General features: G+C 36.9%; 1 long non-coding RNA gene across 2 annotated transcripts in view; it reads right to left on the bottom strand.

Annotated features, from left to right (window-relative positions):
• Nucleotides 1–13,817, bottom strand: part of LOC130454648 (uncharacterized) — a 49,752-nt gene extending 35,935 nt beyond the window's left edge. The window contains exons 1-2 of one of the 2 annotated variants that reach the window (XR_008912438.1): nt 13,526–13,817; nt 11,503–11,603 (exon numbers count right to left, since the gene is read on the bottom strand). This is a non-coding gene — a long non-coding RNA (uncharacterized LOC130454648). The remainder of the gene's footprint in view (nt 1–11,502; nt 11,604–13,525) is intronic. The other variant, XR_008912437.1, reaches the window with a different exon arrangement.
• Between the last annotated feature and the right edge of the window lie 601 nt (nt 13,818–14,418).

The following is a 14,418-nucleotide window of genomic DNA, read 5'->3' as shown; positions in this document are numbered from 1 at the left end:
AGCCACCATAACAGATTTAAAAAAAAAAAACAGGCTGGGCAGAGTGTCCTCAAATTTGGCCCCTATGGCTGGAGGACATCAAAGCTTTTTCGTCTGGAAACTCATATTCTCCCAGTATGCTCTCTGATTTAGCTGTAAATCGATTTCAACCAAAACAAATGGTAGTAAGGAAATAAAGTCAAAGTTTTTCACCCACCTATCCTACATGCCTGTCTTACTGTCAGCAGCAAAGCTTGGTTGCTTTGATGCTGTATTTTGGTCATAAAAAAAACTGTCTCCTTATGAAAAGTATGGAGAGGCTTATCCTCAACTGGTACTTCATGCTCTGATCTTTTTTTCCACCAATTATAGCCCATGAAAGAGACAACCCCCCCCCACCAAAATGGTACATACTCCTGTATTACTTGCTACCTTCTGCTTTTGCAATGACAGTGGCAGGCAGTCAGTAAACCAGTACAATGTAACCAGTATATTTTTTGAGTTACCATTTTTTATATAACATAATATAATAAGTAACAAAACAATGATATAATACATATAGTTTGTTATAAATGTGAAATAAATTATAACAAACATATTTATATGAGAGAAACAAATTCTCCCACTTGCTCTGCCCAAAAATCTATGTCTCATTCTTTTTTTCTCCCCTCTCTCCCACCCTTTCCAAGAAGGTAGATAATATGATATAGATTGTATATAGTAGTCATTTCTTTCTTTAAAAAAACAAACAAACCCTTACCATCTGCCAATACTGTGTATTGGTTCCAAGGCAGAAAAGCAGTAAGGGCTAGGCAATGAGAGTTAAGTGACTTGCCCAGGGTCATACATCTGGGAAGTGTCTGAGGCCATATATGAATCTAGGACCTCCCATCTCTGGGCCTGGCTCTCAATCCACTGAGCTACCCAGCTGAACCCAGTAGTCATTTTAAAAATTAATTATTTTATTTAGTCAATTTAGAACATTATTCCTTGGTTGATTTAAGAGCTAATAGGGAAAATAAGGGAGAAAATGGAATTCCAGGTATAGAATTCAAGCATCAGACCAACAGGTTAGGCTATATAAAGGAGATAAAAGTGGCACACAAAACTTCCTAATAGTTGGATAGATAGAGGTTTTGCTGACTCTCTAATCACCATCTCTTATGATAATTTCCACCTTTCTATCCTTTCTATAAATCCAAGTTTATTAACTTCTTTCAGAATTTAAGAATAACTTGGTATATTTTAGTCCTATATAAAATTTAACCTATGCTTCTCCTGCCTTTTCATTTTTGAGCCTTACTCCTGGTCGAATACTCTTTTTCAGTGATACTGACCTTCTTACAAGCAAGATACTCCAATTCCAGACTCCAAGCATTTTATTTGACTGTCCCCTTTGCCTAGAATGCTCTCTTTGCTAGATCTCCTTCTACTGCTCTTCTTCCTCTCTTCCACTGTGTATGGGGTGCTCAGGGAGGGGTAGTATCTCTGGTATGGAGGGCTTGTCGTGCCCTCTTAGGGCAGCTCTGCAACCTCTGACCCTTACCTGACACCCAGCTCTCACTTGTGGCTCCCAGTAGGTGCTAGCATGTGGCAGCGGCCAAACCCCAGGCAAGGGCTTCGACAGGCCAGCTAGACCTTGTGAGGGTAACCATCGGGTCGTCGACCCCTGGTGAACCAGGGCTTTGCTCACCCAGCATGTGAAGACTGCTTCGTCTGAACAGACTGAAGAAACCAATAAGAAGGTCCAATGGCTAAGATGGTGACGCAGCAAAGCACTGTGGAGTGCTTAGGGCGTGTGGAGCACAAAGGACAACATGGCCATCCAATGCCACTGAGGAAGTCTCCAGGTGTAACGATTTTTCGTGCCAATGGACCCAGGCTTCCAACACCGAGAGAGTGGGATTGTCTCTGTGCATCGACTTTTCCACTTAAATCTCATTCACACACAAGTGTCTTTGTGTACATTCATCCATACACCATAGATGAAAACGCACAAAGACAATCGTCATCCTCGGTTACTGAGAGACTACTACTACTACTACTACCTTGGTTACAAGAAACATATTCCTTCCTTCCCTTCTTTCCCCCCACCCTTCCTGTAGTTGATATGCAATTCCACTGGGTCTTACAAGTGTCCTTGAACAAAACCTATTTTGATGTTGTTGGTGTTTGCACTAGGATGTTCATTTAGAGTCTACATCACCAACCATATCCCCTTGACCCATGTAATCAAGCAGTTGTTTTTCTTCAGTGTTTCGGTTCCCACAGTTTTTCCTCTGAATGTGTTCTTTCTCATAGATCCCTCTGGGTTGTTCAGGATCACTGCATTACCAGTAATGCAGAAGTACATTTGATTGGACCACAGTGTATCAAACTCTGTGTACAGTGTTCTGGTTCTGCTCCTTTCACTCTGCATCACTTCTTGGAAATCGTTCCAGTTCACATGGAATTCCTCCAGTTCAGTATTCCTTTGAGCACAATAGTATTCCATCACCAACATATACCACAATTTGTTCAGCCATTCTCCAATTGAAGGGCATCCCCTCATTTTCCAATTTTTTGCCACCACAAAGAGTGCCACTATGAATATTCTTATACAAGTCTTTTTCCTTATTATCTTTTTGGGGTACAAACCCAGCAGTGCTAAGGCTGGATACAAGGGCAGACAGAATTTTAGTGACCTTTGGGCAGAGTTCCAAATTGCCCTCCAGAATGGGTGGATCAATTCACAATCCACCAGCAATACATTAATGTCCTAACTTTGCCACATTCCCTCCAGCATTCATTGCTTTCCATAGCTGTCATGTTGGCCAATCTGCTAGGTGTGAGGTGATACCTCAGAGTTGTTTTGATTTGCATTTCTCTAATTATAAGAGATTCAGAATGCTTTTTCATGTGGTTATTAATGATTTTTATTTCTTTAACTGAAAATTGCCTATTCATGTTCCTTGCCCATTTATCAATTGGAGAATGGCTTGATTTTTTGCACAATTGATTTAGCTCTTTATAAATTTGAGTAATTAGACCTTTGTCAGAGATTTTTGTTATGAAGATTGTTTCCCAATTTGTGGCTTCCCTTCTAATTTTGGTTGCATTGGTTTTGTTTGTACAAAACCTTTTTAATTTGATATAATCAAAATTATTGATTTTATATTTTGTGATTTTTTTTCTAGCTCTTGCTTGGTTTTAAAATCCTTCCTTTCCCAAAGATCTGACATGTATGCTATTCTGTATTTACCTAATTTATTTATAGTTTCCTTCTTTATATTAAAGTCATTCACCCATTCTGAGTTTATCTTGGTGTAGGGTGTGAGATGCTGATCCAAACCTAATATCTCACCTACTGTCTTCCAATTTTTCTAGCAGTTTTTATCAAATAGTGGGTTTTGGTCTCAAAAGCTGGGATGTTAGGGTTTATCATAGACTGTTTTGCTGAGGTCACTTACCCCAAGTCTATTGCACTGATCCTCTTTTCTGTCTCATAGCCAGTACCATATTGTTTTGATGACCACTGCTTTATAGTATAGTTTGAGATCTGGGACTGCAAAGCTACCTTCCTTTACATTTTTTTCATGATTTCCCTGGATATCCTTGATCTTTTGTCCTTCCAAATGAACTTTGTTATGTTTTTCTCTAATTCAGTAAAAAAGTTTTTTGGTAGTTCAATGGGTATGGCACTAAACAAGTAAATTAATTTGGGTAGGATTGGCATTTTTATTATGTTAGCTCATCCTACCCATGAGCAATTGATGTTTTTCCAATTATTAAGATCTAGTTTTAATTGTTTGGAAAGTGTTTTGTAGTTGTGTTCACATAGTTCCTGTGTTTGTCTTGGCAGATAGATTCCCAAGTATTTTATACTGTCTAGGGTGATTTTAAATGGAATTTCTCTTTCTAATTCTTGCTGCTGAGATGTGTTGGAGATATATAGAAATGCTGATGACTTATGTGGGTTTATTTTGTATCCTGCAACTTTGCTAAAGTTGTTGATTATTATGATTAGCTTTTTGGTTGAATCTCTAGGATTCCTTAAGTAGACCATCATGTCATCTGCAAAGAGTGATAATTTGGTCTCCTCCTTGCCTATTTTAAGACATTCAACTTCTTTTTCTTCTATATTTGCTACCGCTAGTGTTTCTAGTACAATGTTAAATAATAGTGGTGATAATGGGCATCCTTGTTTCACTCCTGATCTTACTGGGAAGGCATCTAGTTTAGCCCCATTGCAGATGATGTTTGCTGATGGCTTTAGATACATACTGTTTATTATTTTTACAAAAGAGCCTTCTATTCTTATGCTTTCTAGCGTTTCCAATAGGAATAAGTGTTGCATTTTGTCAAAGGCTTTTTCTGCATCTCTTGAAATAATCATGTGATTTTTGTCGGTTTTCTTGTTGATATGGTCAATTATATGGATGGTTTTCCTAATATTGAACCATCCTTGCATTTCTGGCATAAATCCTACCTGGTCATAGTGAATAACCCTCATGATCACTTGCTGGAGTCTTTTTGATAGTATCCTATTTAAGATTTTTGCATCTATATTCATTAAGGAGATTGGTCTGTAGTTTTCTTTCTTTGTATTTGACCTGCCTAGCTTTGGAATCAGTACCATATTTGTGTCATAAAAGGAATTTGGTAGGACTCCTTCTTTGCTTATTCTGTAAAATAGCTTGCATCATATTGGGATTAATTGTTCTTTGAATGTTTGATAAAATTCATTTGTGAATCCATCTGGTCCTGGGGATTTTTTCTTAGGGAGTTCTTTGATGGCTTGTTCAATTTATTTTTCTGATATGGGGTTGTTTAGGTATTCTATTTCTTCCTCTGTTAGTCTAGGAAATTTATATTTTTGTAAGTATTCATCCATATCACCTATATTGCCATATTTATTGCCATTTAATTGGGCATAATAATTTTTAATGATTACCTTAATTTCCTTTTAATTAGAGGTGAGGTCTCCTTTTCATTTTGGATACTGTCAATTTGGTTTTCTTATTTCCTTTTTTAAAATTGTATTGAACAGTTCTTTGTCTATTTTATTTGTTTTTCAAAGTACCAGCTTCTAGTCTTCTTCATTAAATCAATAGTTCTTTGACTTTCAATTTTATTAATTTCTCCTTTAATTTTTAGGATATCTAATTTAGTCTTCTTTTAATTTGTTAATTTTCTAGTTTTTTAATTTGCATGCTTAATTCATTGACCTCTGCCCTCCCTAATTTGTTAATATATGAACTCAAAGACATAAATTTCCCCCTGAGTACTGCTTTGGCCACATCCCATAGATTTTGAAAGGATGTCTCATCATTGTCATTTTCTTCAATGAAGTTATTAATTATTTCTATGATCTGTTCTTTAACTAACTGATTTTAGAGAATCATATTGTTTAATTTCCAAATAATTTTTGATTTGCCTCTACATGTACACAACTAATTATTATTTTCACTGCATTGTAGTCTGAGAAGGCTGGATTTATTATTTCTGCTCTTTTGCACTTGTTTGCAATGTTTTTATGCCCATGTATATGGTCAGTCTTTGTGAATGTACCATGTGCTGCTGAAAAGAAAGTGTCTTCTTTTTTGTCACTATTTATTTTTCTCCACATATCTACTAACTCTAACTTTTCCAAGATTTCATTAAATTCTCTTGCCTCTTTCTTATTTATTTATTTATTTTTTGGTTTGATTTATCTAGTTCTGATAAGGGAAGGTTCAGGTCTAGTATACTACTAGTATAGATTTTCTATCTATTTCATCCTTGAGCTCCACTAGTTTCTCCTTTAGAAATTTGGATGCTATGCCATTTGGTGCATACATGTTGAGTACTTATATTACCTTATTGTCTATATTGCCTTTTATCAGGATATAATTATCTTCCCTATCTCTTTTGACTAGATCTATTTTTACTTTGGCTTTGTCATATATCATGATTGTGACTCCTGCCTTCTTTTTATCCGTTGATGTCCAATAGATTTGGCTACATTGTCTTACTTTGACCCTATGCATGTCTAACTTCCTCATGTGTATTTCTTGTAGACAGCAAATGGTAGGGTTTTGGTTTCTAATCTACTTTGTTACTCGCTTGTGTTTTATGGGTGAGTTCATTCCATTCACATTCAGAGTTATGTTTGCCAGCTGTGTATTTCCCAGCATTTTTATTTCTATGCCTAGTCCTGCCTTTTCTTCTTTCACTATTTCCTTCTACACCAGTGTTTTGTTTTTAATCAGTCCCCCTAATTCCCACCTTTATTTTACTTCCCTTTCTACCCCTCCTCCCTTCTTATTCCCCTTTTATTTTCTTTAGAGTCTTTTTGAACTACCCCACCCCACCCTCTTCCTCCCTTGTATTGCTTCCCTCCCCACCAGTCCATTTGTTACCCTCCTATTTCCCTATAGGGCACAAATCAACTCTCTGCTCCAATGTATCTGATTATTCTTCCCTCTTTGAGTCAATTTCAATGCATGTAAGAATTGAGTATTTCCTATCTCCAACCTCTTTACCCTACCAGTGTATTGATGTTCTCTCCCCCTCCTGCCATGTGCTTCTTTGTGACATATAAATTTACCCCATTTTGTTTATTTTCCCATTTCTCTTAGTATTAACCTCTTTTTTTTAGCTCTAGATGTATATATGTGTATATACATATATATTTATGCATACATATATCTATATACATATTTATGTCTTGGTATTTCATCCTATACAGTTTGTCACTGTTCCCTCTAAGTATAATTCTCCTAGATATCCAGGTGATAACAATTTTTAAGAGTTACCAATGTCTTCTTTTCTTATAGGGATACATATCATTTAAACTTTTTGGGTCCCTTAAAAAAATATGGGTTTTTTTTGGTATTATTCCCCCCCCCCTTTCTTAATTACCTTTTGATGATTCTTTTGAGTTCTGTGTTTGGGTATAAAATTTTCTGTTCAGGTCTGGTCTTTTCTTTATAAATGCTCAGAATTATTCTATTTTGTTAAATGACCATACTTTCCCTTTTAAGAATATAGTCAGTTTTATAGCTGGGTAGTTGATTCTTGGTTGCAGACCTAGTTTCCTTGCTTTCTGGAATATCATATTCCATGCCTTTCAGTTCTTCAGTGTAGATGCAGCCAGATTCTGTGTTATCCTCATTGTAGTTCCTTGGTATCTGAAAGACTTCTTCTTAGCAGCTTGTAATATTTTTTTCTTGGTCTGATAGTTCTTCAATTTGGCTATAACATTCCTGGGTGTTGTCAGTTGGGGATTAAGTACAGGAGGTGATCTGTGGATTATTTCAATCTCCACATTTCCCTCTTGTTCTAGAATATCGGGGCAGTTGTCTTGGATAATTTCCTGTAGAATGATATCCAAGCTTTTCCTTTTGTCATGGACTTCTGGTAGACCAATGATTTTTAGTTGTATCTCCTGGAATGATTTTCTAAATCTTCTGTTTTGTGAATGAAGTGCTTTATATTTCCTCAATTTTTTTCATTCTTTTGATTTTGTTTTATAATTTCCTACTGCCTTATGAAGTTGCTTGCTTCTAATTGTTGTATTCTGGTTTTTAAAGACTGGATTTCATCCTTGGATTTTTGTTCATTCTTCTCCTTCTGGTCTGATTTTCTTTGGAGGTCATCTTTCATCTTCTTTGCTTCATCTTTCATTTTCTTTGCCTCATCTTTCATCTCCTTTGCCTCATTTTCATGCTGATTAATTTTGACTTTCAAGACATTATTTTCTTGTTTTAGTTCAAGTGCCTCTGTTTCCAGATGACTTATCTTACTTTTAAAGTTCTTTTCCAAGTTGTCTTCAGCCTCTCTTAATTGTGTTTTGAATTGTATTTTGAGTTATTCCAAAGTCTGTGTCCAATTTGCTGGAATTTCTGTGTTTTTGCTTTGTGTTCTTTCATCCTTCTTTTTTACATTTGCTCTTTGTTCATTGCCTAGATAGATGCTGTTGATTGTAATTTCTTTTTTCTTTTTCTGTTGTTTGCTCATATTTGCCCCTTCTTTTCCCCCTGTTGTTGTCTACACTCTTGCTCTTCTCATTATGTTTTGGATATGTGGTTTTGGGCTTTTCTATCAGCCTTCCCTCATGGAGTTTAGTCAGCAAATCTCTCAGCACAGTCTGTGGGGGACGGGTGTTGGAGCTTGAGCTTCTCTGCCCTTTGAAGGATTTGATGAGATTAAGGCCAGCTGGGTTGAACTTGCAGAGCTGGATGTGCACTAAGGTCAAACCCTTGCGAAGGAGGGGCAATATGGAGTGTCTCTGATGCTGCAACTAGGCTGCCTGCTCTGCACTTCTTCTCCAACTGCTTCCTCACCACCTGTGTTCGACGCTCTGAGCCTGGCACAGCTTTGCCCGCAAGGTGCTCCCTCCAGACCAGCACTCTTGTCTGCCCAGAGGTTCCAGCTATTGCTGGAGGATCAGCACTCTAGGTGGGAGAGGGGTCCTGGGACCTTCCTTCTTCCTTCCCCTTAAACCCAAGTGTTCTCGAATTCAGGCTTTTGGAAGACATACCTTTTAAGTTGAGTCCAGCTGGGGGGCTCCTTTGCTCTGTCCTGTTGTTAGGTTTGATTTTCAGTCCCCTTGGAGCATTTAGTTTGTAATTGGTAAGGAAGGGTTTTCAGAGGTCTGAACTTTCGCTGCCTCTATGCCGCCATCTTGACTCCTCCTCCAGCAAGCATTTCTTTTTTTTTCTCATTTCATTTATTTTAATTTTTTAATTTTAGTTTTTTTATTTGAATTAATTTATTTAGTCACTTTAGAACATTATGCCTTGGTTACAATAATCACATTATTTCCCTCCATTCCCCCCTTCCCACAGCTGACGCACCATTTCTTTGGGTATGACTTGTGCCCTTGATCAGAACCTATTTCCATATTGTTGGTGTTTGCATTAGGATGCTCATTTAGAGTCTACATCCCTAGCCATTTCCGCTTGACCCATGTATTCAAGCAATTGTTTTTCTTCTGTGTTTCTACTCCCACAGTTTTTCCTCTGAATGTGGATAGTGGTTTTTCTCATAGATTCCTCCAAGTTGTTCAGGATCACTGCATTGCCACTAATGGAGAAGTCCATTATATTTGATTGTGCCACAGTGTATCAGTCTCTGTGTACATTGTTCTCCTGGTTCTGCTCCTCTCACTCTGCATCACTTCCTGGAGGTTGTTCCAGTTCACATGGAATTCCTCATTTATTATTCCTTTGAGCACAAGAGTATTCCATCACCAACAGATACCACAATTTGTTCAGCCATTCCCCAATTGTAGGACATTCCCTCGTTTTCCAATTTTTTGCCACCACAAAGAGCACAGCTCTGAATATTCTTGTACAAGTCTTTTTCCTTATGTATGATCTCTTTGGGGGTAGAAACCCAGCAGTGCTATGTCAGCAGGCATTTCTTAAAGGTCCATTATTTTGAATTTTTTGCAAGAGGCACTAGGATTCCAAAGACAAAGCAAAAAAATCCTCACCCTAAAGGAATATATATATGAATTCCTTCTACCATAGGGTTGTTGTTTTTACTGGACCTGAAATATCTTAGTTACACAGAAATCCAGATGGGGAAAGTTCCTATACTCATAATTCATCCTGATACCCATTTTGCAATGCATGATCTTAGAGAAATACCTGAAGCTTTGAAAGGTTAAGTAATCTGCCTGAGGGTTACATAGTCTGCATATGTGTCATAGGAAGGAATCAAAGTCTTCCTTACTTTGAGGTATCTATAAGTCCATGATGCTTCTTGCTTGGGGGAAATAATATGTAATGAAATGAATATATGGCACATAACTTGAGACAGAAGATTATTCCAACAACTAGAGCAAGCAAGAAAGACTCCCCATAGGAAATGGATCCTGATCCTTGGAAGATGCAGAAAAGTGGGGGGAGGAGGAAAGATGATACACCCCCCTAAAATTGCACAATTCTTAGATTATCTATACATGTTATTTTAACTGTTAGTATTCTCAATGTATGTTCTTTGTCTGTAAATCAGTGAGTTAATAGTCTACTAGAGAAAATAGACTAAATCCATGTAGACATTTTCACTAAAATGAAATAAGAAATGAAAAAGAAGAGATTTTAAATGAGAGATACCTCACAGGTTCTCCAGTTCTACTCCTGGAGGCAAAAGAAAGATTTCATTTCACCTTGATCTCAAAACAAAGGCAATAGGTTTCAACAGAAACTTGGTCATATTGCCTTGCAGTGTTTACAATGAGCATAAGCAAACAGATTACCATGAAGATAATTATAACTTGTTCATCAGCATCTGTTGCAGAGAATGGATTTGAGAAATTCTATGAATAACTTGATAAGACCTTCTAAACTTAAGCTAGAATAAACCTTTACATTTAGGTATTTCAATTCAGAAAGGAGACATTAGAAAGAAGATTAAAATATGTTGGAAAACATGATTCTGGATCGAAAAATGAAAATGAGCAAAGATTTATACAGATTATCACAAATATTTTCTTTGAGATGAAATTTGGAAGTTGCCACATGTAGGAAGCACTGAACAACATCATAGAAACTGAAATGAACCATATTTTAACAGATGGGAATTGAGAAAACATGGAAGCCAAGGGCAACACCAATTTAGAGTACAAACTTCTTTGTAAAATATTATGAAGAAAGACAATAAATGAATACAAATAGTATTGCCTCACAAAATAGCAAAAGACAGCTTTGCAGAAAACAAGCCTTCAAAGGGCTTGGCACGAGACCCAGACAAACCAGGATGTCTCAAAAACATTTTTACAGTGGAAAAATGTTCCACAAAAACAGTGGAAGGAGTACAACAAATAGATAATGAAATTAAGCAGATACTTTGGCTCCTCTTTGGCTATCTAGTCTCATTAACAATAATTGAATTTGGAATTTGTCACTTAAGGACCCAATGCATTATGTACCATTTGATAAAGAGACAATATCACGTTGGAAGATGAAGTCACAAAGAGCAGCTATACGTATTTTGAAGAAATCCATAGTGGAATCAACATAATTTTAAAGGCATATAAGGATAGATTTTTGAAGAATTGGAAAGAGTAAAAGTTTCCGGAAGAATGGAAAAGATAATAACCTATTAAAAGGATAAATAACACACAAAAACTATAAGAAGGAATTTATATATATATATGTATATACATACACACACAGACACAGACACATGCACACACATATATAACTTAAATTGGTAACCACCATCTTGGGCAGACATTCTGTATGAAGTCCAAATCAAAGAGAGATTACTTATAGGTGGAGAAGTGATTTAGATGTTCTTATTTTCATATGTTACTGTCCTGATTGCATCAAGCTCTGGAAGGCTACATGGCATTCTCAAAATGATAAAAAACAAAACAAAACAAAACAATGCTTATATTTATATGATGCTTTAAAGTTTCCAGAGTAATTTGTAGATATCTCATTTCAGCCTTATTATAATCCTGTGAGGTAGATATTAGAACTATTATTGTCTTTATTTGATTGTATCCATATAGATGTGAAAACTGAGACAGACACTTATGTGACTTACCTACATGCGTTGGAAGAGTCCAAGGTGGAATTTTTGCCTAGTTCTTTCTGATTCCAAATTGAACACTCCATCCATTTTACCGTATTGTGTTGAAGAGATAGCTGGGGAGAGGGAGATAGAAGTGGACAGTAGATGATCTGACTTCTAGTTTGGAAGTTCTTAAATTTTTTTGGTGCCATGGTTCCCTTTGATCAAATCTATAGATTACTTCTCAGAAAATGATTTTAAGTGCATAAAGTAAAATGCATAAGACTATAGTTGGAACCAAAGGCTCATGTATTTTTCTCATCAAAGTAAATTAATTCCCTGAAATCTATCTATATAACACTCAGGGTATTAGAGGACCTCAAGTGAAAAACTCCTGCTCTACTTATTAGGCTATACCACTAATATACCCAAATTTAACTCTTTATTCATTGGTCCATCTTAGCTCACATACACATTATGAAACCTCCCTTAGTAACCAGTTTCCACCATTCTATCTCAGTGTGCATGGTTGGACCCCCCCCCCCAGGTGGAAGGTTTGAAATAGAACTTCCTTCCTTAGAAATGTATTTGGTTTAACATATTTAACATATTATTTGGTTTATACATATTTGTAAAAGGTTTTGTTTTTCTTGCCTTCTCATTGGGCAGGGGCAAGGGTTGGGGGAGAGAAAGAATTTGAACTGAAAAAATAGAGTAAAGAATTCTATGGTTTAAAAAACATTCCCCCCCCCCCCAAGGAACAAACTATCATACTTTGAGGATTGCCCCCACCCCCAATCTCCCCATTGATTTGTTTCTTATTCAACTCCAGTCACCAAACATTTAAGTAACTAATATGTGCGGTACAATATGTTGGGTTTTGGTCATACAAAGATGAAAAGAAAATAGTTTCCAACTTAAAAACTAGTATAGTTTACAGAGATATCATAGATATAGGTAAATAAATATGATGTTAGTTTGGAGAGAGAGAGAGACAGAGACAGAGACAGAGACAGAGACAGAGACAGAGACAGAGAAAGAGAGAGAGAACCTTAAATACAATATGGGATCAGGAAAAGCTTTGTGTAGGAGAGAGCACCTGAGCTGAGTCATGAAGGAAAACAAAGACTCTAAGAGGTGGAGGCCAATTCTGGAGTTGGGGGTGGAAGACTGTAGGGAGGATTATCTGTACAAAGGTACAGAGATGAGAAAGTGGGAGATGTTGAGATCAGGAAACAGTTAAATTGCTAGTTTGTTTGGACCATAGTAAATGAAAAGTGAAGTAAAGTTAAAAAATTTTAAAAAGGTAGGTGGGAGCCATATTGAATGTGTGTTCCACACTAGGTTGAAGAGTTTGCCTATTATAGAGGAGGCAGTTGGTCTTATGATTAAAACACCTACATTTCTCACCTTTCTTGAGTTTCCTACAGTTTCCACATCTGAATTTCTTTTCAGGGTTCAAAGCTTTAGGACCGTTTTAAACATAACAAACATTAAAAAGGCAAAAATGTTCCTCCTCCATCCTCCTCCCAATACACATTACATTTCAGTGTGCCACTCAGGGTCTGAATCTTCCAGCCCACATTGATTTCTCCCTTCTTTGAATTCCTAAAGCACTTATATTCTGAATCATAAAATTTAATATGAGACTATTTGTTTCTTTGTATTGTTCTCTAGTTGTTTCTTGCTCATAAATCTGGTGTACCCAACTAGATTTTAAGATAAGGAACAGTGTCTTCAATTTGGCATTTTCCATGATACTTGGCCCAGTTTTAGAGCACACAGTAAATGCCTAATAAATAATTTGGGGCCTGTCTTGATATGAGTAATAAATGTAAGGAGTGTAAGTTGTATAGAAATATCAATATGACATACCATAGACTTTTCACAACTTACTTGTATCACCATTTTAGAAAACCTTCCCATTCCTGCTCCAGTCACTGATCCTAAAGAATGCTCAGAGATAGTATAATATTTGTTCCAGGCTTCCCAAAAGCCAAGACTTAGTCCTTCCTTCCTAGTCCTTATGATTCTTGGCTTGGAGGATCACACTTACAGATCAGAAAGGAACCTCAGAAACCATGTAGTCCAACGCCTTCATTTTACAGATGAGAAACTGAGACTCAGAGAAGTCCAGGATCACACATCTGAGAAGTTCTTGAAGTAGATGGTGAATTTAGGGATCTTTCTGATTCCAATTTCAACACTCTTTCCACTATGCTGGAGGTCCTCTTACTCTACATCCAGTTCTTTTTCTCCTGTACCATACTGCCTCTTTTAGGGTCACCAGGATGACCACATTTTGAGGGGCATAGTCTAGCCAGTAGGTTTCCAATATTTTTGTTTGCTTGTTTCTCAAACTTTCAACAAAAGCCACAATGACAAAATTGTGTTGTGAAATTGGGGGAGGAGTAAAGGAGTGTTTTAGATACAAAATTGAGCAATTATGACTTGCAACACCATTCATTACAAATGTTTAGCCTAGCCTGACCGGACCGGACCCAACCTCTTTTTCCATCTTCTTGAACCTCTAATTTGTTAATCATTAAATAGAAACTGTTGACTTAGGGTATGAGTTGCAGTTTGGAAGGGCGACTGAATTTGGGGACATAAGATCTGGTTTAAATTCTGGCTTCTGATAACTAAGGTTGAGCCTCATTTCCTCTACTGTAAAATGAGGTACCAGGTGATCTCTAAGGGCTGTTGCATATCTAAAAAATCCAGCCCTCAAACTAAAACAAATACAGCAATGCACTTGGGCCAGTCTTAGGTAGAATTGTAGAGTGGCCCTCCATCTTTTTCCTTTTCATCAGCCAATGAGAACCTACACCCAGTCACCCTTGTTCTGGATCCATGAGCTTCCTATGTGGGATGATGGTAGGCCACTGGACTTGAAAGGCTAGATCTGACTATAGTCTCAGCTAGTGTGAAACCATTGACATGTCAGTT

The sequence above is a fragment of the Monodelphis domestica genome, chromosome 5 (genome assembly GCF_027887165.1).
Source record: "Monodelphis domestica isolate mMonDom1 chromosome 5, mMonDom1.pri, whole genome shotgun sequence".
Taxonomy (NCBI): Eukaryota; Metazoa; Chordata; class Mammalia; order Didelphimorphia; family Didelphidae; genus Monodelphis; species Monodelphis domestica.
This window is presented reverse-complemented; position numbering and strand designations above follow the sequence as displayed.